At 42.2% G+C, this 24,818-nt stretch overlaps 1 protein-coding gene across 1 annotated transcript in view; it reads right to left on the bottom strand.

Annotated features, from left to right (window-relative positions):
• The window catches only part of SHANK3 (SH3 and multiple ankyrin repeat domains 3), a 2,381,185-nt gene that overhangs the window by 1,834,762 nt on the left and 521,605 nt on the right, over window positions 1-24,818 (bottom strand). The gene's annotated exons all lie outside the window — the stretch shown is intronic.

The raw sequence follows: 24,818 nt of genomic DNA, 5'->3' as shown, positions 1-24,818 counted from the left end.
AAAGACATCAACTCTTCTTTTTTGATGAACTATGTAAGCTCAAGATGTTACAAATAAGCTCTTTTTTGGGAGATGTACCATTATAATTGATAAAGTGTCCCAAAATCTCAATCTCCTCTTTTCCAAACTTGCACTTAGTAAATTTGAGGGTTATCCAGTTCTTCCTAAGCCCATTCAAAACTTGTCAAAACAAAATACAACTCTAAACAATCTCACAAAGTGTCCCTGAACATCATTCCTCCATGCTAAAGAAAACGGGGATAAATGACCAGGAAGAACAAGGCTGTTGACATCGCTGATGAATTCACTGATGCTGCAAACAATTGTTATTGTAAACATCTTAATAATGACTATGTAATTATAATCTTGTTTGTGCATTACAATGTTCGTAGCCCACCGAGTATGACGAAAGGCTATTCCATGCTTGCTACAGGCCTTGGCCTTACTTCTCAATATAGTGGTTAATTTAGATATGGCGAATAACCATGCAGGAGGCACTCTGTACACACCTCTTGGTTCCCCCATCTCAGGTAGGGTTGGGAAGGTGCCTAGTAGCGGGCAGTGTCTTCCTTCGCCCACAAGAACGCTTTGTCACCAGTCCAGCTACCAAAGGACTGCCAACCGCAGTGCATCAGAAAATAGGGTTGACCTTTCCTAACATGTCTGATCTTTGTTGGAGGGGTGTGGCCTCCTAGGAGATGTTTGTCCCGTCCAGTGGGATTGTCCGAAAAATGCGCCCTTTTTGGACGGAAATATTAGCACAAATTAAAAATGTATTGGGCTATCCCATCCCTGAAACCCTTGATTTCACACTTTTGGGTCCCAGAAATAACAAACTGGGAATGATAGGGCCATAATGTGGATATGTTTAGGAGCTGCAAAGCTGGCGATAGCTGCCGCATTGAAGAAGCGGGAGCCACCAGCCTTGACACAGTGGCATGCACGATTATGGAGCATGATGGAAATCATGGCGGACATATTTAGAGATGACTTTAAATATTTTGAGTATTCACGTGGCCGGTTAGTGTCCTACCTCTCCCAGGACCTCCCCTTACTGGCCTGCGATGCACCTCTTTCAGTTCTGATCCTCTCTGGGGCATTCCGAGGTAGAATAGTTATCCAATGATCTATTCGACTGACTATGCTTAATTAACTGTGAGGGGCACATCCATGTTACCCTCTTTTTATTTTCGCCATATCTGTAGCGTACTCCATTTCATTCTGTTATTTTAGGGAGGGTGAGAGAAGAGGGGTAGGGGATAAGGGGGAGGGGCAGGGGGGGTTCTAGGTTAAGTCCATGTTTCAGATGACACATTTTCATGACTATGACATTCCACGTGAAAGATCTTAATTGTCAATTGAGAAACTGTGTTGTTTTATATCTCCCTTTCACCCCTTTCTTTCCTATTTCTCTCTTTGTATCAGCCTTTCCCTAATTTTGTCAGCAAGTCAATGTAAGAGGGGATTAGCTAAAACAGATACCTTACCTTAAAGTACCTGTAACCATCGCATATATACTACGTTTGGCTAACCCCATGACAGAATGCTATTGTATTTGCTGGTATAAAACTAATAAAATACTTTGAGATAAAAAAATGCGAAATTTTGAAAACTATTAACATATAGACTGTTGTTTTCTGCAGTTTGAGAGGAAAAAAGTTGAATTGGGAGTAAAGAAAGAGAACAGAGAACATAGAAACAAGAGAATAAGACACAGATGGGGAAAGAATAACAAGAAGTGGGAGAAATGAAATGCAGCGTAGAGAAGTAGGAAGGGTCAAAAGAGGGAGGAGCAAAATAAAGAAGGCCTATAAAGGAAGGGCTTAGGGAGGCTGTGAAAGATGGGGAGGAACAGATGAGGGGGAGGAGAAGGAAAGGCTACAAGAGATGGTGAAACAGATGTAGAAACTGACAGGGAGTGCAGATAAGGTGAAATTAATAAATAAGTTGAGGCCTCTCCTATGGATAACTGAGATAGACAGGAGGACAGATGAAATAGACGCATGGTCGAAAATGGGAGAGAAATGGAAAATGGAGCAAAGCAATGGAGGAGAAGGAGAGGTAACATGGAAAAGAGGAGAGAGAATTTATGAGAATGAGGAAGAGTAAAAGGGAAAAAAGAGATACTGGAGATAAAGCTGACAAGCGAGAAGAGTTAATGGAGAGGAGCAAATCCATAACAAAAAAGGAGCTGAGGGAAGACATGAAATGAGGGGTAAAGGACTACAAGACAGAGGAAACAAGTGGAAAATCAGAGCAGAAAAGGGAAAGAGAAGAGAGGAAAGAAGAGCAATGTAGCGAGGAGAAACTAGAGAGGGTTTAGTGGCCCATAGAAAGACACACAGAAGATGGAGAGACAATATAAAGGTGCACTGGAGAGAAGACATTGAGGGATGAGACAGCTGTGTGTGCCCACTCTCGTGGTTTAAGAGCCGGCCTGTGTCTTTAGGTGGAAAGAGCAGGGAATCCATCTTATGTTCGTGCTGCAGGAGTGAGACAGCAGAGAGTTCACCTGAGGACACAGATAATGTATGGATGGAGATGGGAGGGAGGAGAGGGGGGACATTGCACAAAATGCCAAAGAAAACGTTGTAGACAGACAGAGAGGAGGGGGGCAGAGATGATAATAGAGTCTGCACAGAGAGGTCCCTGCACTGCAGGATGAGATTGAAAGAAGCACAGGCAGACGTGGAGAGCATCGAACACAGCAGAAAGGGGCTAAAGGAGAGAGCTCTAGACAATCAAGAATTAAAATAGAGGGGAAACGGGAGAAGTATTGAAGAAAAAGGTGTAGATGGGACAAGTGGATGCCCAGGCAGAGAGAGGGAAAAGGAGTATAGAAGGGAGAGAGTAGTAGAAGAAGAGTAAGAGACTGTGATGTCAAGATAGTGCAAGAGATTTCCCTCCTCCAGGTACAAACAATCCAGTGGCGGCTCCTCCGCTAAGGTGGAGGAGCGTCGCCCCACTGCTTTCAGCAGTGTAAATAAAGGAAAAATTAAATGATAATAACTCATTAATATTATTTTATTTTTTCCTGCTGCAGCAGCTTTGCGGGCAGGGCTGCTCTGCTCACAGAGGAGCGGTAAAAGAGTGTTAGGCACACTGTAAGTGCGCATGACTGTTTGGCCGGCCGGCCGGCCGTCTTGCATGTTCTCCACCCAGGCTGTAATCCAGCCTAGGTGGAGAACATGCCCAGGCTCCAAGTCCCAGTCCCTGGCTGTGCGCCGAAGCATAGTGCTCCGACCAATCACAACTCCTGCATTGAAGCATTGTCATTGGCTCAGAGGAGCATGGGTGCTTTCTTTTCTGGCCGGGAGAGGCGTGGCAAGACAACGGAAGAGAGACATGGTGAGGAGATACCTTTTTTTGTGTTCTTTGCATGTACAAAACACAGGCTTGTCTGATCCCCAATTTGCACTAGTTCCACCCGGTGCCATATTGGGTCCATTGCCCCCCAAAGTCCTTTTTTAGAGCATTAGGTATATTGTCAGTCCTTCTCCACCTTACCCATCCCATCTTACCATAGTAACACTCATGCGGAGCGTACACTTTCTGACACTGTCAGAAGTGGGTTGTTCACATCGCAAATGTACAGCCCTTATTGATACCACCATTTCATGGTGTTGCATCACTGGTCACTAAAGCGGAGACAAGCTCAGTTCTTTGTCTTTCGTCTGCTAGAGACTTGGCAAGTAACTAACATTCGGAATTGACTCTAAGTCTATGGCCCTCACTACACGTTAAAGGAGAAATGTTGATCCAGAATTATGGGTTGTGTGATAATTATCACACTCATTCAGTTATCTGCTCAGCCGCAGCTGGCATAGCTCACGGGTGTGAGGGGGCGGCCGCGGGGTTCGTGAGAGAGGGCCGTGGGTGGTGTGGGTGGTGTTGAATGAGGAGGCTGAAATAAAATTTAAAAATGACTAAACTTACATCGACGGGTCCTGTGTCTTCTCTGCTCCTGCTTTCCTGCCTCTGACAGGAACTGGAAGCAGGTAGCGAGGCTCTCTCCCATAAGCCAATCACAATGCTGCAATGGCAACATTGTGATTGGTCTGAGTGCAGTGACACAGCGCTCAGCCTGGGGCTGGAAGGGTGGCATGTTCTCCATGCAGGCTGTAATGCAGCCTGCATTGAGAACAGGGAAGTGCGAAAGACTGGTTTCGGCAGCCTGAGAGGGCCGACCAGTCACTGCGCACTTTGGAGTGGGCAAACCACTCCTCACCTGCCCTGCTCTGTGAGCACAGCAGGCCCGCCCACCTGCCCGCCGCAAAGGAGCAGGACACGTCAGGAAGCATACATTGATAATAACTTAAAGTTATTATTATTTTATGTTTCCCTTATTTACGCTGCTTATAAGCAGTGGGCGATGCTCCTTTGCCATAGAGGAGGAGCCGCCCCTCTATCTGCTGCTAGATTCTTGCAGGTCAAACCTGCAAAAATTAACAATCGAAAAGGCCTGGAAAAAAGGCAAAACACACAAAATGCAGTGAGTTAGAAACTAACCCCACATGTTATACCTCATTTTTTTTTTTTATTAAACAATTTTTATTAGTGTTTCCAAGTTTAATAGTACACTCCAACCCACCCGCCCACCCCACCCCCGGAGAACAGGTATCCGACACTTTTAATTTACAGCATAAACAATAATCATTTTAGACAACTTTAAGATCGAAAAGATAACAAGTGATTAGAAATGTTTCAAAATTGCAGCAAATGGCCCCATGTATTATTACAGCATTTAGGCATCCTGAATCCATGCTAGCAGTGGTGCCCAGATCTTCATGCCCCGATTCCGCTTGGCCCTCCCTTTATTTCTATAGATTGCAACCTCCAGGCTGCAGGTCGAAAGCAGTCGAGTTCTCCATTCTAAAAAAGATGTAGGTAACGGATCTATCCATGCTGATGCGACGCATAGCCTGAAGACCGCCATAGCTACGAAAATCAGCCCTTGTATTTCATCAGGTCGGGCGATGCTGGATAAGCCCAGCAAGACTGCTTCATTAGTAATATTAACCCTACAATGTGCGATGCACGAGATAAAGTCAGAAACTTCTGTTAATACGTTGACTAGATTTGGGCATGAGGCAAACATATGAGTTAAATCTGCTGCGGGAAATGCGCATCGTGGGCAGGTTGTTCCTTTCCCCGTGCCCCATTTAGCTAGTTTTCCAGGAGTATAATACAATGAGAAAAAAGTTTTAAAGAATTGTGCCTGGAGTTTCATGGACATTAGACAGGTGAGTGACATTTCGTAAGCATTAATTGAGATTTGAGGACAGACCCCCAGCCTAGTCTGCCATGCCGCCCCTTGTTTATCCATATCATCGGGTAATAATGAATTTAATCCAGCATATATTTCGCCAATCGTCGGAGCTTTAGCTAATCTTAGTTTCTCAATGATTTGAGAAGGAAGAAATTTGATACGGCCGCCCCCCTTCTTTGATATGAAGTCCCGTACCTGGAGGAATAAAAAAAAATCTCGATTTGTCAAGTTGAAATTTGTTTTCAGCTCGTCAAATGATTTGAGTCCGTGAGTAGAAAATAAACACCCTAGTTGCGTAACACCTGATTCAACCCATATCTGCATGTAAACATCCTGAAATATTTCGGGAAGATCCGTATTCTGTGACAACGGGGTATAGAAGGAATACCGACCTAAGCCTACTAATTTTTTTACATTGCCCCATACTTTATAAACACTAGAGATTGTCTTAAATTTCACTTTTTTAAAATAATCATCATTAATGTGGCGCCATAGGCAACCAGCGCTTCCGTCACCCAGAATAAGTTCTTGCGGGGTAGGTATGTTGTGACCATCCGGGTTGGCCATAAGTAAATTAACGCTGTATTTTATAATATAATTTGAAATTAGGTAATGACCAGCCACCTCGCTCTCGGGGTAGAGTAATCCATTTGAATGCTCTTCGTGGACTATTATATCCCCATAAAAAACGAGAAAACATAGTGTCTATGTTTTTAAAAATTAGTGGGGAAAATTCTAAGCATATAGCTCGAAATAAATAAAGAAACTTTGGAAAAAATAACATCTTGACAACATTAGTTCCACCCCCAATTGTTAGATGCAGATTATGTAACCGCAGTAGTTCTTTCTTGGTGCGGTATATTAATGGTTCAATATTATCATCGACGATGTTTTCAATTTTAGCGCTAATACTGACCCCTAAATATGTCGCCTTATCACATATCCTCGGGTCGTTCATCGTGATTTTATTATTCAGTACTATCTGGGTTTTACTAGAGTTTAATTTATATCCTGAGACATACCCGAAATCGTGCGCTTCCTTTTCTATCAATATTATAGCGTTGTTAGGGTCACCTGTAACTATAGCAATATCGTCTGCATATGCCATACATTTAGTTTCTAAATCCCGTATTTTAATTGAGGGAATTAAGGCATTTTTTTCTAGGCTGTGTATAAATGCATCAATATAGATGGCAAATAGGAGGGGCGGGCAAGGACAGCCCTGTCTTGTACCCCTGGTAATGGTGAAGCTTTCTGAAAGAACCCCATTAATCAAAACGCGGGCACTAGGATTTACATAAAGCCGTTTAATTGCTATTATATATTTTTCTCCGATACCGCACTTAGTCATGGCTGCCCATAAGAATTTCCAGGAGACCCTATCAAACGCTTTTTCTGCGTCTAGCAGTATAAGCGCCATAGGGTCTCCTGTCACTCCCATGTAGTCAAAGAGGGATATACAGCCTGATTCATCAAGCCGAATTGCGCTCGCAAAGGGCCAGAATCTGAGAATCTGGCCCTTTGCGAGCGCAATTTTTGCATTTGGGATTCATCATCCCAAATGCAAAAATCGGTAATTGCTATTTCGCTAAATTGCGAGGAATTATATTTAAGGAATCTCTATTTGAGATTCCTTAAATGCAATTCATCAACCATTTTTAAATTGCGAAAATGCAATTTTGGGCCGCTATTTACCGAGAGGTCAGACCTCTCGGTAAATAGCAAAAACTTAGAAAAATGCTTTTAAAAGCATTTTTCTAAGTTGCATGTTGCACACACACATGTCCTTTGGACATGTGTGTGCGCAACACCTGTTTCAATTTGCATTTAAGGGGTGCTACAGGGTGTCCTTTGGACACCCCTGGCACCCTTTAAATCGCTATCTTATTTGCGATTAGCTAATTGCTAATCGCAAATAAGGAATACTCCCCATTCATTCCTATGGGCCTTTTGGCCCATAGGAATGAATGGGGAGTTTTTCCTTATTTGCGATTAGCAATTTGCTACTCGCAAATAAGGAATGTGTAGGAATCGCTATTTATTTAGCAATTCCTACATGAATACCGTTTTGCGAGTCCTTAATAGCGATTCGCTATGAATCGCTATTAGGGGCTCGCAAAACGGCCCGTTGATGAATAAGGCTGCTGGTTCTTTGTATGTGATCAATAGTAGATCGCCCGGGAACAAACCCATGTTGAGACTATTTTATGGATAAAAGGTGCCAGCCGTGATGCCAGTATTTTTGTATTTATACCTCATTTTTAAATAGAAAGAGTATTTTGCCACATCAGTAAATACGTCATCATGAGGCAATGGTATTTACTCCAAGTGGTACATACCCCACTCTATCACATCCAACTTGTAATAAAAGAGTAGAGGCCAGATGTATCAAAGTGTTTTACCTATTCTGTGTCTATGGGAAAATGTGTACATATTGCCCTATGTGTGTTATCATAGAATATAACTGATTTGTTAACTTACTCAAAACAATTTCTCCTGGTGACATCACAGGTGAATCACGTTATATCCCTTAAAATTCTTTAGAATAAAAAAATGCAAAAAACACTATATTCAAACCTTGTCTGGTGATATATATGTGCAATAATATTTACCACAAAAAAGCCTTTATTGTTAAAGTTATTATTTACTGTTTATGAGACTACAGCTATGAATTGATAAATTATTCACAAAAAGACGTACAATTACTTTAGGAAGTGTTTTTAATTATACAACCTACATCTAAATATTCAGTAGTGTGGTACAGCTGGCTGTTCATAAAGTGCAGACTTTTTCTCTCTTTTTTATGCAAGCAGCTCGAAGAGACACATATTTTTGAACAGTTGGTCTCTGAGTCACTCACTGCCATAAAGTAATTACCAGTATTCAATGCAGCCTGCTGATTGAGACCGTAAGAGGCATTGATTTTGTAATAGGGCGACGGGGAAGATACATAGAATTTTGCAAGAAGAAATCGGACATCACAAAAATGCATGTGTTTAGAATAGGGGAATGGTGGACTCTACAAGTTCGCCAGTCATTTCTACATTAATTAACTGCAAACCTACCCATCAGAATTCCATTCCAGGCCACACCTACCCCAAGGGCTCATTCTTAAACATGAAATACTGCACCACAATTTCAAATTGAAAGCAGGCGGGCGACAATTTATTGTGAGTTCTGTGTAATAAGTAACATATCACCTAACAATACAGTTTCTAAGGCTGTACTGAACATCTGCGTTAGTGCTTTGACAGAAGGTAAAGATTCTCAGTTGACCACCATGTAGCCCCGGCTGCCTCACAAGTCATTGCATAGAAGAAACATGATGGGCTCTGGACGAGTAAGGTCATTGACAGGGCAGGTCTGGAAATAAAAATCAATCCTGAGAGACATGGTTGCGACACGGCCCAACGTCCTGCTCTGAAAGCAGCCATACAGTCTCCAGCCTCCTGGGGAAATGCCAGATTGGAGAAATGGCCAGTCTGGCCCTGGTCATGGAACCAGATGTTAATCTAAAGGTTTAAAAATGAGGTGCTCCTTTTCCTTCATAAAATTGCTCAGAGTATGTAGATGTTAGACTAACAACTGTGACAATATTTCCCGCTCCAAGCATGCAACTTCCAGGTTTGATGACCCAAAGGCCGGAGATCAGCTGAGGCACTTAAAGGATTGATTAGAGGCTAAATGCACCTAAAACAGAAATAAGTGCCACCTGAAAGTCATAGGTTCTAATTTTATTGGGTCCTGCTCAGTCATTCATCTTTTCAACATTGAGGAAATAAGTTTAATTAAGTTTGGTAATAACTGAACTTTTTATTTGCTTCAGATTAAATACATAAAACCGTGACAGCAAAAGTGAACTAAAGTCAAGAAGCTTATATTCTGAAAGTATCGTTGAAGAGGAGTAAAAAATGAAGATAAGGGGAACGCTCCAGGAAGATTTAAGGGGTCATTAGGATGGCGGGCGGATTGCCCCCGCCAGGCTGGCGGTAGCCACCGCCGGCCTGGCGGGGTCAATCCGCCCGCCTTCCTCAGCTAAATGCCCCCCCCACCATATTAGTATGGCGGGGGGACCGCGGCGGTTTCCGCCCCGGTCGCCTTGCGACTGGGGCGGAAAAGGTTTAATATGGTCTTGGTGTCTATCAGACCCCGCCAGCCATATTACAATGGGCAGTAACAGATGCCTTTCCGTGGCGGCGATGCAGGGGGGTGCACATGGGGGGTACCTGTGGTACCCCACAGCATTTGCATACACAATGCAGCAGGCACCGCGCGGTGCCTGCCGCTTTGTGTATGCAAATGCATACATGCATTTTTAGCATTGTGGCGGGCGGTGCTGTGAGCACCGCCCGCCACAATGTTATTAATGCAGGATGCGCCCGCGACTGTGGCGGGTGCATACTAATACCCCCCACGGGATCCCGCCCTTATGGCGGGTGGTCCCGAATTCGGATAGGACCGTCATCCTAATGACCCCCTTAGTGAGAGTGAGATAGCCGAATCACCATTTAAAGCAGTGTATTATTTGGGACCTTAAAGAGAGGAGCAATAGGGTAAAAAGCAGATGGAATTATTTCTTAGCATACTGATTAAAGAGAAACTACTTCAACTGGAGTAAACTAATTTGTCAAAAATGGACAGGAAGATCCAGGCTTGGTTCTAGAAGAAGGAGAAGCACTATTTTCTGCTCTACGGCCAGCGGGCAATACAGTCAATCAGTAACAAAGCAATTTTGGAACCTAAGCTCAAACTTTGAGGGAACAGAACGATTTGAATTCTGTGAGGTTCAAATGATAAGTACTAGCAGCATCAGCATAAACTAAAAGACCCTGGGTATCGAAAGGGCCCTCTTTATAAATAATGTTTGTATTTCAATGAGCCCTGAGACTAGAGCAACTGTTTTAATAATGTAGCAGGCCCTAGAGGGAAAAGCAAATGGAGTCATTGCAGAGACATTTAAAGCTTCATGCCAAGCAAGTAAACACAATCAAAAAAGATAAAAATGTAAAGATACCTAAGTGATGGCCCTACTCTGTGCTGACAAAATGGTCAGCACTTCAGAGATGCAGGGATTCACTAGAAGCTGACAGATTAGAGTATTTGGCAGCGTGGAGAAATCAGCAAAGGAGGTCAGGAAAGCAAAGCAATAAAAGAGGAGAAAATTGCCTCATCTCTAAAGCTAGCACGCAAAACCTTTTCATACTTATGTTAGTGACAGAAGCAAGTCCCGGGAGCAGCACTGCAGGATTAAAGGAGTTGTTGAAAGCACTGAAGGTGTCTCAGAATAGTTCTCTTGTGGTATGAATGCTTTTCTTCTGTATTCCAAACATGAATCAATGTGACGGGGTGAGACGCAAAACAATGAAAAGATGGCCGCCCTATGCGAGCTCTGCGAGCTTGTGAGTCCTGTTGGAGCTGGTAAAACTAAAGGGGGTGAGGCAATGGAACAAGACAGGGTGTATGCTTGGATAATTAATGAGCTTTGAATGTGACATCACCACATCAAACAACACTATTGAATTTTAGGGTTGTGTGAAAATCTAAATGTATTCCTTGCATGTTGCTTGTGACACTACTACAATGGTTGCAATTTTTTTTGTAGTTTGATTTCCCTTCAAAATCAGAATTGTTATGCTGCTTTTAATTTCATATATGCCTCATTGTCATCATTTTGTCAGCCCGTCTAATGTGGCATACCTTTCCCTCACAAGAATTGATACGCCCACAAGGATAAGCCATGGAAAATGTGCACTCACACTCAAATTATTAACATTTAAGATATCAGCTACATATGTAGAGGATAGGAGATCACAGAGAGAGTGTTAAAAGGAAAGTTTGTTATTTGAGGCATGCTCTGGCACATGCTTGAGTTAAACTGTGAGGGAAGTAAAGGTGTAAAGGAAGTAAAAGCGCAAAGGTCTATGATTGGGAGGTAGACTAACCAACACTTGCACAATAAACATGTGTCAACCCTTTTTAAGTGGTTGATAGTTAAAGGAAAAGTTACAGAGGAGTGGAGAAGAGTAGCAGTAGATCCTAAGGCAGAGACCTACCAAATATTGGTGTCAGCCTTGATATCAGTGGGGATATTCACATAATCCGCTTTCAGATAGCGAAAAGCTGAATGCTTGCAACAGAGTGTGTCAGAGAATCAGTGGTGGCATGAATGTCATCTACCAACACTTCAGTAATGTTTCAGATAGGGTTCTAGATGGAAGAAGCGTAAATAAGTTGGGTAGGCCTGGAATGATGGCTAGGATGTTAAACCGAGTTTGAAACTGATCGAATGTTATTCAGAGGAAAAGAAAATTACAAGTAGTCACAAATTAGTCCTTGGTTGGTTTGACAATGGATGTTGGATGCTCCTTAATAAAATAACAGGTCAACTGATATGTCTGGCAATAAGCAGGCGTGTCATGGTGGAAGATCACAGATGCGCTTAATAACCGTGTTCATCAAAATAAGAAAAATTAAATCACTTTAATTGGCAGAGAGTGATTTGTTTCTTCCTACAAATGTTCTATTTTGTAGGAGGACACCTCCTTCCTGCTTCAGCCTCACTTCATCTCACTCAGAACAGCACACTATCATTGTTTCTGTGACATATTTGTAGTTTTGGTACAATTCACACTTTCCTAAATTTCTATTTGCAATTCAACAAGAGACAAGATACTTCAAGAGCTTACCTGCTAAGCTCAAAAAATGTTGACTCCTAAAAGCCAAACTTTTAAAGGACAATATTCGTCATGATAGGAAATTTAAAGTGTGTCCTTTCGATTCTTGGGGGAGCTGTTTTAATCTACGATTAGGCAAGCTTTGATTGTAGATGCTATATAGACCTGAGGTGATTGATATCACTCGAGCAAAGACATCTAAAAAAGTGACAGTCAGTATGTCTGCCATTAACATTAGACTGAGCACAATCGTGCACGAATGGTCCACAAGTGTAGTAGGAAACAGATAGCTTCACAAGAAGTCAATGAAGCGAACAGTAAATATTTTTTGTCCAAAATATTGCTATTTTTACAGGGAAAATACATATTCATTTGCAGTCTTAAAGTTCCCTGAAAGACATATTTATTAGCCTATTTCCATTTGCAAGTCACCCCATTTACATTTTTCAGCTTCTCGGTCAATCAGAGAAAGAATACGATTCTTCGTGGAGAACCTTAGAGCTTACTCTTGCATACATTGAGCAAAGATATTAATGTCACCTGAAATGACCCACAAAGGGCCTCATAGAGCGACTCTAACAAAGGCTTGCATTAAAGGTGAGACTAATTTACGAATCCTACAAGGAGATCATATTCAGGGAGCCAATTGTCAATTGACAATCATACCAAGTGGTCTTTCAGAATTGTAGAAAATGCAGAGGAAGGCGAGAAATTGAGTAAAACGCTGCTGCTTCTTTCCTTCAGCAGATCTGTCATGTCTGAGCAATGTATAAAGCTCTGGAGCTAGGCGGGAGAGCCTAAATGATGAGCAAGGCAGGCTTCAGAATCTGATCTTAATTTAAACGAGTATATTCTTGATGTCTGAGAATATACTTTAAGCAAGGCACAAGGCACTGAATAAAGACTACTGATGAGGGAGGGTTTGAAAGACCCGATACCAAGTCACAGGAAAGCAGGTGTCAAAATCTTCATTTAGAAAAGTGATAGGAATTATAAGTCTGGCGCGGCCTCACAATAATCAACTTTAATTGCGAAGGCCTAGGCCTGCCCTTGATTTGCAACTGGGCAGGCCCAGGACCTAGAGGACCGCACTAAGAGCACCCTTAGTATTGACAGAAGAGCTGCGTCCCTGTCACTGGCTCAAGTATGTAGCGAACTAGTGGTAGTATACTAAGTTTAGTAGTAATTCTAGTGTGACAAAGCGTTTCTACCCAAGCTATGTGAATGGGAACCTACTGGTCTATTCCAGAAAGTTCAAATTGCAACTTTAAACCCGGAATCCTGGTGCCAAAATCCCATTTGCACGAATGCGTGCATGTATGCTAGTGAGGTGAGCTATACAGTGCATGAGGGCCCAAGTGGGCCAAAATGGCACAGGCCTGTGGGTGCCATTTTGGAGGGCCATGGCCTGTACATGTGCACAAGATGGACGTAAGGTTGCTTTCTCAGACAGTGGAAGTGTTTTGCTGACATTCCTGAGACTGATTCGATGAAGCCCAAACACTGAAGTAGGGAAAGAGGCGACAGACTTCCCCTCAGAAATTCAATTAGGTCTTTCTCGATACAGAGCAATACTGACATTTGGTGGATGGCAAGTGTGAATGGTGGAAGTGCAGTGTCAGGCTGTGAAGTGTCTTTTTCTCTCTTCCTGATCACTGGCAGGTGAGCCCGTGGATAGTGAGGTGCAGACATCTCACACATTTTACTGCCTTTGTTGTGGTACTCCAGGTTTGGGTCAACCCTTCTGTGAAGAGCATCATTCAAGACAAAAGCTGAGGGTGGGATGCAGCCTGGAAGACACCCAGGAAAAGAGAACCAAACTTACCAGAGCTAGATCTAAAAGGGCAGACAGAGAATCCACAGCCCCTGTCTGCCATTCCTGTATAAGAGTCGGAACTGCTGACCCACTAGTTGTTCCAGTTCCACGTTTTCTTTGACCAAGGAGGGGGTCCTCCACAGAGTACCCAGAGGACTGCTGCACAATCAGGGCTAGTGTCTGATTGACCAGACGAGAGGTGAGGGACATCAACTGGAGTCCTAACTTGAAGAAGAACTGCCCGACTTGTCCTGGGAGCCCACGGCTTCCTGTCTGATTGAGAAGGAAGGAGTGAGCCGACCCTGCAGTTGGAGCCGACTGTTGGTGTGGCAAGAAGAGGTTGTCCTTGGGTCCGTCCATCAGAGACTCAGAACCCATGATGCTGGTGTGCTTAACAGTGGAAGACAGTCGCTGAGTTCCTCAGAGTAACCGCGGCATTCTCCAGATGTGCCCAAGCGGTCTCCATTGTCGTCCCTGTCATCGAAGCTGTGGTACTTGCTAAAGTGTACCCGGCTTGCAAGAGAACTATTCTAGGGCACCAAATGATTTCTTAGCAAGAGGTCATTTTTTACAGTCATGGCAGGTTATCATTTTTGTATGTCTAATAATTCACTTTCTTAATTAAACTAAAGCAAGGCTATAAACCCCAGGAAGCAATTACACAGACTTTGAAAGCCTAGATGGGAAAAAGGGTGCACCTAACACAATATGGCTAAGTAAATTCTAATACCTTTAGAATAGAATCAGAACCTTAATTCAGTGAGCTGTAGTATTACAAAACAGCTGTCCCAGTACCATATATCTTATTTAAGATGTGTGGGATCGCTGCACAACTCCTGCAATGTTTAAGGCACTGTCTCTGCTGCAGCCCATCCATAGGATGTGCTGATCAAGCAGTTTTTTGCCAAATTCTTTTTCTGTCAGAAAGGCAGGAGCATTATTGGTAAAAAAAACACAATTCTGGTTGGGTCGCCATGCTAATGGGAAATAGCAGACCGGCTGATTTTTTTGTCATTTTCCAAAGACAAATGTCAACAGTGGGGGGGCGAATATCTTGGTTCATATTATTACAACCCTAGTATGCGTACACTACTGCAGCCCTAAAGGCACATATCCTATTTCAGGACTTCCTCATCAGCTTTACCTTTTGAAACTTCATGCTATTAGCACTGGCATTACAGAACACAGTGGCAAATATTAAGATATTATAGCACAATACAAAAATGTACAGTAATACAACATTAATATTAAGGAGTAGAATATGGCTGAACTCAATACCTTGCGTCAAGTTAAGTTTCCCACAATGGTAAGACACACTATTTGTATTTTGTGTATCTTTAGGTCGAAGCCTGCCAAACAGCCCCTATGTCTGGTTGCGAAAGACCAATTGGGGGCATGTAATGGCTGATAGCTGACCTGGAAAGCAAGTCTGTCCATTGCTTTCCATTGGCTTTTTGTTTTGTCACTCTTATTTTGTTGCTCTCAATCCAATGGTTTTACTTGTTTTAGCCTGTCCACCTAGTCTTTGTTCCTCCTGTGGACCATAACCTATTTACCATTTCTCGGATTGGCTTTTTGGTATCCTTCCACACAAGTGTCTCCTTTTCGAGAAAATATTTTTCTTTTTCTAGAACCACAGCGTGATGATACATGTGTTTCCCCCATTTTCTGTGTTTACCCCCTCTCCCAGCACATTTTTTCATACCAGTATAAATTCTACTTTCAACACCTTTTCATTTGAGCCGCTTTCAGTGCATCTAGTTTTATACTGATTCACCCTTCCACTTGACCTCCCGGGCACTACCATTTCAAACCATTTAATCTAGGGCATTTCCTGTACTACTGCTTGAACATCTCATTTCATATAATTAACACTGTTGTAATTTTACAACTTTACGCCATACTTTTCCAACACTCCAAGAGAGTGCATGCACTTTTACCAATCAGCGTGTTTGCCCACTTCTCTTAGCACATATTATAAACATTGCATGTTCCACAACTTTGTCCTTCAAGTTGCTGATGTGTATGGGTTCACTATATAGTATGGGTTCACTTTTATACAGCACTTTATCGCCACGTTGGATTTTCCCTTGTACATTCTCTTCAACCCCCTCCATGTTCCTCTGCCTGCTTGTTTCGCCCTATCTATGCCCTCTGTGTTGCATCCCACCAGCCATGCCCTTTGTGTTGTATCCCACCATCCATGCCCTTTGTGTTGTTTCCTCCACTCACACCCTTTGTGTTGCTTTCCTCACTCTCTCCCTCTGTATTACTTACCCCATGGAACCATGTGTTGCTTCCCTAGCCCTTCATGTTGCTTTCCGCTGCCATCCTGTTTCTTCCCCGCTCCCTGTAATTCCACCCTCGTGTTGCTTCCTCCACATGCGCTCTTTCCCCCAATCGCTCGCATTGTTTTTTTTGTTTTGTTTACCCATCCAACAAGGATCAGTAAACACAAAGATAAAAAACCCACTCTACTAATTATGATGGGATGCGCATGCTTGGTGCAGACATCTCCAAAAGAATGCAGCCAGCTGCTTAGGCTTTTTCCCCTATGTTTATTGGCCATGATGCAAGCTTGACTAAAAACATTGTAAAAAGCCAATTAGCCATGAAGATGCAATGTACTGGCTTTACCAATGCTTTTTTATAAGTACTTTCTTAACAATCTAGTTGCTGGGCAAGATGAAAAGACTAACAATAATTACATCATAATACACAGAACATCTTTTGCGTTCATATTATCACTTTCCTGGTCTGGCGAGTCGTTAAACTTCTGCACAGAAATCTATTCACAAATGAATGCTTATACCTTTTGCCTTGACGATGCAAATATTTCTGGACAGTTTAGTACTTTAAATAAAATCTGCTCACATTCATAGGTATTTTGGTCATAACACAGCACCTTTATGAGAATCTCCGTGACCCCGTGCCCACAAGTCTTTTTTACACGAGTGTATTCACCTCCCCAATTTCCTTCCAAATGTATTTGCCCCAAACTGAAGCCCAAACACTGATTAGGAATTTCCAGAGAGATCTTTTTTGGGGCTGTATGGGCCAAAAGATACTTCTGATAAGTGGATAATTTAGAAAAAGCTCCATGATCCAGCATCGTCTCATAATTCTAAAACTGAGCTTTTGCCTTAGTAAGCCACAAATCACACCCCTTACTGAGCATTCTAGTCTGTAAAGCCCACAACCTTAGTAGCGGCTCACCACTGGGGTCAGCTATGACGAAAGCAATATTCTCTTCATTGCCATAGCTTTTAGCAGGACTTTAAATAATATTTTTTTGGTAAACAGTCTAAATATCCACTTTTTTTATTTTGACATGCAATAATATCGAGTTCAAAATTTCAGAGGGATAGAATATCGAAATCAAGAATATCGACGACCAGAATATCGACCTGAAGGTAAGAAATATTGTTTTTGTTAATATCGAAGTTAGTAATACCGATAGCAAAAATATCGATGTTACTAATATCGATATTAATATTAGTGTTATGTATTTCATGTTTATTTTTATAATTTTGGTTAATTACTCATTTTAAAACATGTGTATTACATTTTTGAAGTTAGTAATAATTTATTTAAGTAAATTATGCATTTTAGTACCGTAGTGGGTTGTGGGTTTATAGGGGAATAGGGTGGGAAGTAATTTAATTATGGTAAAATTAAATCTTTTTTAGGAATTATTAAATATTTTTAAATAAATGTTGCCTTTTAGTTCTGTAGCGGGTTTTGGGTTTATAGGGGAATAGGGTGGGAAGTAATTTAATTGTAATTAAGTAAATATGTAATTTTTATTTATTGGTATTGATAAATATGTTTATGTCAATTAATTATTAATTGGTAATCAATTTTTATTAATTGATTAATGGGTAATAATGTTAAGTGTATTAATTTATTATTGAAGTATGTTGTGAGGTTATAGAGAGGGAAGTAATTTAATTGTAATTAAGTAAAAAAGAATTTTAGTGTTGAGTATTGATAATTAAATTATTGTTAATCAAGAATTAATTGGTAATACATTTTTACTAATTATTTTATTTTTTAAGTAATTGTTTATTAATTATTAATTGGTAATTACATTGTATGTTTTATAATTTGTTGGTATTGATCAATAATTTATCGTTAAATAATTATTAATTGCTAAACATGTTTTAATAGTTATTGTTTTTTGGAATTGTTTTTTAATTTTAATATTTTGTATTATTTGTTGAGAAATAGTTAATAATTAATATTTAATTGTATTTCTTTTAATTGGTAATTATTAATTGGTAATTATTTTTAAATAATTATGTATTGGTATTGTTAATTTGTTGTAATTTAGTGATTACATTGTTCGTTTTTAGAAAAAAAAATTATGTTTAACTATTAGTAAGTTGTTTTGACCTCTATGCTATCCAACACTTTCCCTACTGTTGCACCCTCTGCAGTTAGAATAGTAATGTTTACCACTACACTACCCCAACACTTTCCCTATTGTTGCACCCTCTGGAGTTGGAATAGTAATGTTAACCCCTACGCTATCCAACACTTTCTCTACTGTTGCATCCTCTGGAGTTGGAATAGTAATTTTAACCCCTAAGCTATCCAACACTTTCCCTACTGTTGCACCCTCTGGAGTTGGAATAGTAATTTTAACCCCTAAACTATCCAACACTTTCCCTACTGTTGCACCCTCTGGAGTTGGAATACTAATTTTTACCCCTACGCTATCCAACACTTTCCCTACTGTTGCAACCTCTGGAGTTGGAATAGTAATTTTTAGGTTGTATGTTCTTACAACGAACTCCGTTGTAACGCATGCCTTTACCACACATGCGTTACTACGGAATGCTATTTTCACGCTTATCCTTCTCCACGTATTTTTCCTTGGTGACGTCATACGTAGGAAAAAAGAAACGGCCGTTTCCTTCCTCTGCGACGCCGATTGCCTGCACATCTCGTCTAAAGGTTAGTGTTTTTTTGGGGGGGGGAAGCCCCCCAACCCCCCTTTTTTTATTTGTACCCTTTACCACACATGCCTTTACTACGTACCTCATAGTAAACGTATGCGTGGTAAAGGCTGTAGTTGTAACCACGCATGCGTTGTAATGCATGCGTGGTTAAGGTTTTCGTTGAAACTGCCTCGTTGTAGTGGCCGTTTCCGTCATTTTTACCCCTACGCTATCCAACACTTTCCCTACTGTTGCAACCTCTGGAGTTGGAATAGTCATTTTTACCCCTACACCATCTAATATTTATTGTTTTAGTTAATGTAGTGTCTAATTTATTTTAAAAAAACACATTTCATTTGTTATATATAGTTTTGATCTTTTTATTTATATTATTGTTGTATGTGTATGTATGTATTTATAATTTATATTTTTTTTAACAAATTATGCTATTAGTTTTAATTGTAAATATTATTAAGTATATATTATATATTTTATATGTATATGTTTATTTTTTTACATTATATGTATTACTTATAATATGTATTATTTATTTCATTTTATATTATTTTTAAACATGACAAAAACCGATATTTTTTACAACGATATTTTTTACAACGATTTTTTGGGGGATATTTTTGTATTTACCTTAATGTAGACAGGACTTCGATATTTTGACGTCGATATTCCACCTCCGATATTTTTGACGTCGATATTCTGTCAGTGATTCCGTTTGTTTGTAGTTAATAGACATGTTTTACTGATAAACTTCAAGCTCAGACTGCACAGAACAACGTACGGACATATAGGTTGCCACAACCTATTCTATTGAGCTCCCTCCAACAAACTCAATCAAAGCTAGAGCTTTCACCTCCCCATATTCTGATTCATCTAATGCTATAGATACAATTTTCCCCATCAAATAATATTTCGTAGGTTTAATCAGTTTTCCATAAGAGGCAAGGATATTGCCTTTTTAGCAGTGTGTTGTACGTAGGCTAGCCAGATAATGTTATCCTTTATTATAGGGGTGAGCGAAATTCTCGTATTTTTCTTTTGCGTAATTACATGAAATTTGGGGAAATTGTGTGAAATTGCAAGAAATACAAAAACGGTACTTGGCGCAATATTTCGGCACAAACTGCATCCTTGAATCCATTGTAGACGTGAAGATCAATTTGGGGCTAAAAAAAGTAGCTCAAAAACACAAGGTGCGAACAGCAGCTGCGTGTTTCCTAATTGTTCCTGTGCGGTCATGCTAAACGTGGCATAACAGAATAATGTGGGGGATTTCCCATAACAAGTGTAACACGAAATTAAGGTGACATGTGATTGCACCAATGATATGGAAATTTTACCTGGGCATGCTTACAATAGTACCCGAATATGAACATTTCTCCACCATTGCCAGTTTATTTCTCCAAAGGTGCCAAACACAGCTACAAGGCTTCTTTTAACTTTTTCCCAAACTCATTGTTACAACTTTGTCTAAGCTGATTTCCAACCCATTTTTTTTGTTATAGAGTTTTGGAAGGCATCAGAGCACTTTACATGAGCACCAGTTACACTACAGACTGATTTTCATTCATTTTGTTAGGCACAGAGAGATTAATTGATAAACCCAGAATCACAGGATGTTGAGCGTCGCTGGCGCTGCCGACACTCGAACCCAGCTCCCCAGCTTCGAAGCAGACTGCTCTAGCCGTTACTCTACATCCTTTCCCCTCTAATAATATTTCGGCTTGTTTCAATGTTTCATAAGTTGGCTGCTGTAGGCCATCCGGTGTTTGCGGAAGTAGGGCCCTGTCATGCGCGCTTTTACCCCACGCCTTAGTGACCAGCATAAATAACATAAACAAATGGAATAGTGCGAGAAGCCGTCATTCGCATAGCTGCCAAGGTTTCAAATCGCTGTGTGTGACATTTTCATAATTTCAGTGTCATTATGAGTGACATTTCAACGACTATGAGTGACACTTTGTCACAAGCAAAATTAAGCAATGAAGAGCAAGGAAACACAAATATTAGACATTACACCCATTTGAGCAACAACAAACACTAAGAAGATCATAGAACTTCAGCAAAGCACCAGAAATCGAAGGGCAGGCGAGGCACACTCACAGCCTAGGGGTCACAGCCCAGCCGCAGGCTGTCATTTCTTTTTAAAAAAGACACACATTGAGTAACTGAATTGTATAATAAAAGAGTAACTTGCACAGTCTACTAGCCTTATAAGCAATTAACACAATTTGTGGCACAAATAATATTTACTTATTTTAATCAAGATAAATACACTTTACCTGCGCTCACTCTCTCAGGCACTTGTCATGCAGCCTGCAGACTCTTCCTCACAGTAGCAGAGGCGGCAGGTTACGTTCGCTTCCTCCTTCTCTAATGTGTTATTACACTGATGCGACCTATATTTGCTGCACTAACTTCACTGGGGAATAATCTGGTACCAGACGCAATATAATAGAGGAAATAATGAAGCATGAGGACCAGAAATAACATGGTCTAATAAACTACAGCCTCAGGTGAAGAACAGGGTAACTCTTGTCGGACATGGGGCAAGCATCTGTGTAATAGAGACATCCTGAGCCGGACAGAAGTTCCACAAGAATCGTAATTGCTCTGTTCTCCTGCTAGTGGAATGGGATACACGCAGGTAGTTACCCACCTTGGAGGGAGGGTGCAGAGCTTCTCTCTGCTGCCTGTCAGATCGCCTGATGGACGTGGCTGCTTGATACACGTATAATCGCTGCCATAGATTGATAAAAATGCCAGAGAGATTTTCAAAGCGAAGATGAAATGTGGCTGAGGGGGCCCCATGAGCCAGGACTCCCTGGCACCGTACAGATGTCAAATGAGAAGGGCTTCACATCCCGTCAATTAACGATTATTGCTATCACCGTCTCTATTGTCGGCCCATGGTGCGCCTATTTCTATTTCTAAGAAATGCTTGTTACACTTCTTTTCGGTTCTCCACTCCCGCACACTCGCCGTTAGCACTAATCTTTTTATTTGAAAAAAATATTTTTAAGGAATTCATTATAACAATGTTTTGTACAAAATAATTAATCGCTTTTTTATGCAAAGTTTTTTTCTCAATTTTTAATTTGGTCTCATTAATGGTTCAACATTGCCATATTTCCGCGCTGTTGGTCAACGGCAGTAATAAAAGACAAAAGGTGTGCCCCTTGCCCCATGAACACATCTCCTCCGAAAAGCTGCATAGTTGTTGAAAGTCAACCCTAATTAAATTATCGTTCGTTTAAATACTTTTAAAGATGACGGGCACGTAGTGCATTCTTTTTAGACATGGACTCGACCATTAAGAAGAAAATGTAAATATGGCCATTGTATTGGAAATAACTATTTCATCCTGCAAATCAAAAGTTTCCCACCTTCCTAGAAAATGATTTATTAATTAAGGACATGGAGATGTGCACTTGGCTTTATTTAATTGCCCTCGGCCCTGGGCTGCACAGGCTCTGGCTGGTACGTACTTAGGCCCGTCCGCAGATGATTCGAGTGTGTGTGCCTGCCCTCGAGGAATAGGACTGTGGTGTTGCAGGCGGGTGGCGCCCGTAGGCGCCGCAGGGAGACTCTCTCTGGCCTGCATGAAGGGCTGGCTGTTCCACTGCAGACCATCTTCTGCCCTGCCTGCGGCCTCTTCACAGTGATCGGGGTCGGGCGTGGCGGCTAGTAATATTGTTCTAGCGGCCGCTCAGCGCTGCAATCCCGCCGGGTCACCTGCAATTGTAGGGAAAAATGAACGTGCGGCGGGACGGAGTGGGACCCGGTCCGGTGCGAACTGCCTGAGGAGAGCTGAGGGTGGCAGCGCCATCATTGCAATTGCCGCGCTGCCAGCAAACCATACAGCCCGGGGCAGTCTTGCTCAAATCTCAGGGCACCAGAATGTGACATACGTGGCGCCGCGGCCGGCAGATAAGCAACTCGTACTTCCAGTGATCAGAATACATTGTAGCCTGCCAACACTGTAGCCTTAGCTAACAGTGGAAGGCAAAGCTCCGACGCCTGTGGGGGACCCAGAACAGTCTAGTGATTAACTATGTACGAACTAGAGCCCAGCAGCTGCTGTCACTAGCAGTACGTGACGTCTCTCGGAGCAGCAGAACCGTACACAGGCACCGTCGGTGGCACCAGCTGGCGAGTCGGCATAATGCGTGACAATGCATTTCAGTGCGGTGTTGCGGAACACCGCACTGAAATGCGTGAATGTCACACCTGATGCGTGATGCTTGACAGGACTGCATTCGTTGTTATTGCCTTTGGGTGATTTACTCTTTCAAACTGGACATTAATGGATGTAATAATCTATCTTTCGATTTACAGATGCAGTTTCCTTTCCAGTCCCTCGTGACGTACTCCATCGAAAGCAGAGGACACACATATGAAATGAAACACACCTGCAGGTGTTGCCTTTTCCTTCAGGTGTCTGTGCTTTTTGAAGATCCCTAAACTGACGCACGGTCGCCCTTGTATAAATACAAACACAATTTGCACTTCACGAAGTACTCCAGCATAGATTTCTCACTCTTTTAAACATGAAAGCCAACACTTCCGAGCGCATTCCCAGTGTTGTCACGAAGTGAGATAAACAAGTATAAAGAAACAGTCCCATGATGTTTAATGCAAGGGCCGGTGCTCAGGGAATGCATAGGGTAATACATAAACATTACAGTAACATTCTATATTAGAAGGCCTGGCACCACTGGTGATAGAATCACAGGGTATAGTTCTAACAGTATTATATAAAAAGACACAGGATAAAGCACTATGAGATGACGTCAATGCAGATTGCACCTCAAAGAAATCCCACAGGGAGAGCACCAGCAGAGACCCCGCACCAGGGAATGACACAGTGTGGAAAATGACAATGTATATGTACATAAGCGGCGTTCATTTGCGTTCACCCTCGCCACTGTTGAAGGTAAAGCGAAAGTCACGAAACAGTGGCCCCGCCATCTTGTTCCCTTTTAGGCCCCATCACGAACATAGATAGTAGCCATCTTTGTGTCATGACCTCTCTGCCCATTGCCAATAGCCGTCATCTCTCTCTCTCTCTCTCTCTCTCTCTCTCACTCTCTCTCTCTCCAGCCTCGCAAGCACCCCGCGCCCCGACAGCCCCCGGTCTCTCCTGTTCGGGCCATAAACGCACCGCTAAACACGACCTTGTCTCCATGCTGAACCCCTGCCCCCTCGTTCTTTCATCCTACTCATAGAACGGGCCCTTTTTGGTAACCTCTTCCTCCCTGCCCGATTGCCCGGCCTGATCCCAGGCCATCATTTAGCCCAACAGATGCAGTTTATTGCTTCCTACAGTAGGACCCCGCCTCACATCAGAGGAGCGGTGATTAATCAAGGCCTTCACACCCCTAGATCTGACCGACACCCCTGCATTCCTCCCAGGAACACCCTTCCTCTCTTCTGATGACCCCCCGGCTACACCTGGCCTCTCGACCCAGCCCCATATCATAAAACTAGGTCTCGTGGATGTACCCCTCCGGCCCCGCATAGCGAAACATGATCTTATCGCCTGCCCAACCTTAGATCTGACCACCCCCTCCTGCCCTCGTGCCCTGTTGGAATGTCCGGCTGCAGATTACAATCACATGTTACATTTGGGAGGGGAAAACAACATCAGAGCGGTCGGTATGGGAATGGGCCTGGAGCTGGGGTCCCAAACATGCTCTTTTGTACTTCAAAGTGTCTTTATTGCAATAAGGAATGTTTGTACATCATAAACCTGTGTATAAAAGACGGAGCCGTAGAGAAACTAAAGAGAGCACCTCGAGAAGATACCCTGTTGTCTGATTTGACGTGTTCTGTTCCGTCGGAAATAAACTCCTGTTTCCTGCCTTCCAGTCTCCAGCGCCTGCCTCTTTATTTGGGTAATCGTGAGTTGGGTGAGAAGCGGCTAACGCCGGGCAAACCTAGAAAAAGGGGTAGACGACCTGACTTGCCTGAACCCTTTTTCATCAATTGGCGTCCCAAACGTGGGGCCCATCAGCGACACGTGGATCCAGTGGGAGAGGTCCCGACGACAGAGTGAACGACTGCAACGATCGGGAAGAGCTCCTGCCCGATAGACCCTT

This window comes from Lissotriton helveticus, chromosome 1_1 (assembly GCF_964261635.1).
Source record: "Lissotriton helveticus chromosome 1_1, aLisHel1.1, whole genome shotgun sequence".
Classification (NCBI taxonomy): Eukaryota; Metazoa; Chordata; class Amphibia; order Caudata; family Salamandridae; genus Lissotriton; species Lissotriton helveticus.
This window is presented reverse-complemented; position numbering and strand designations above follow the sequence as displayed.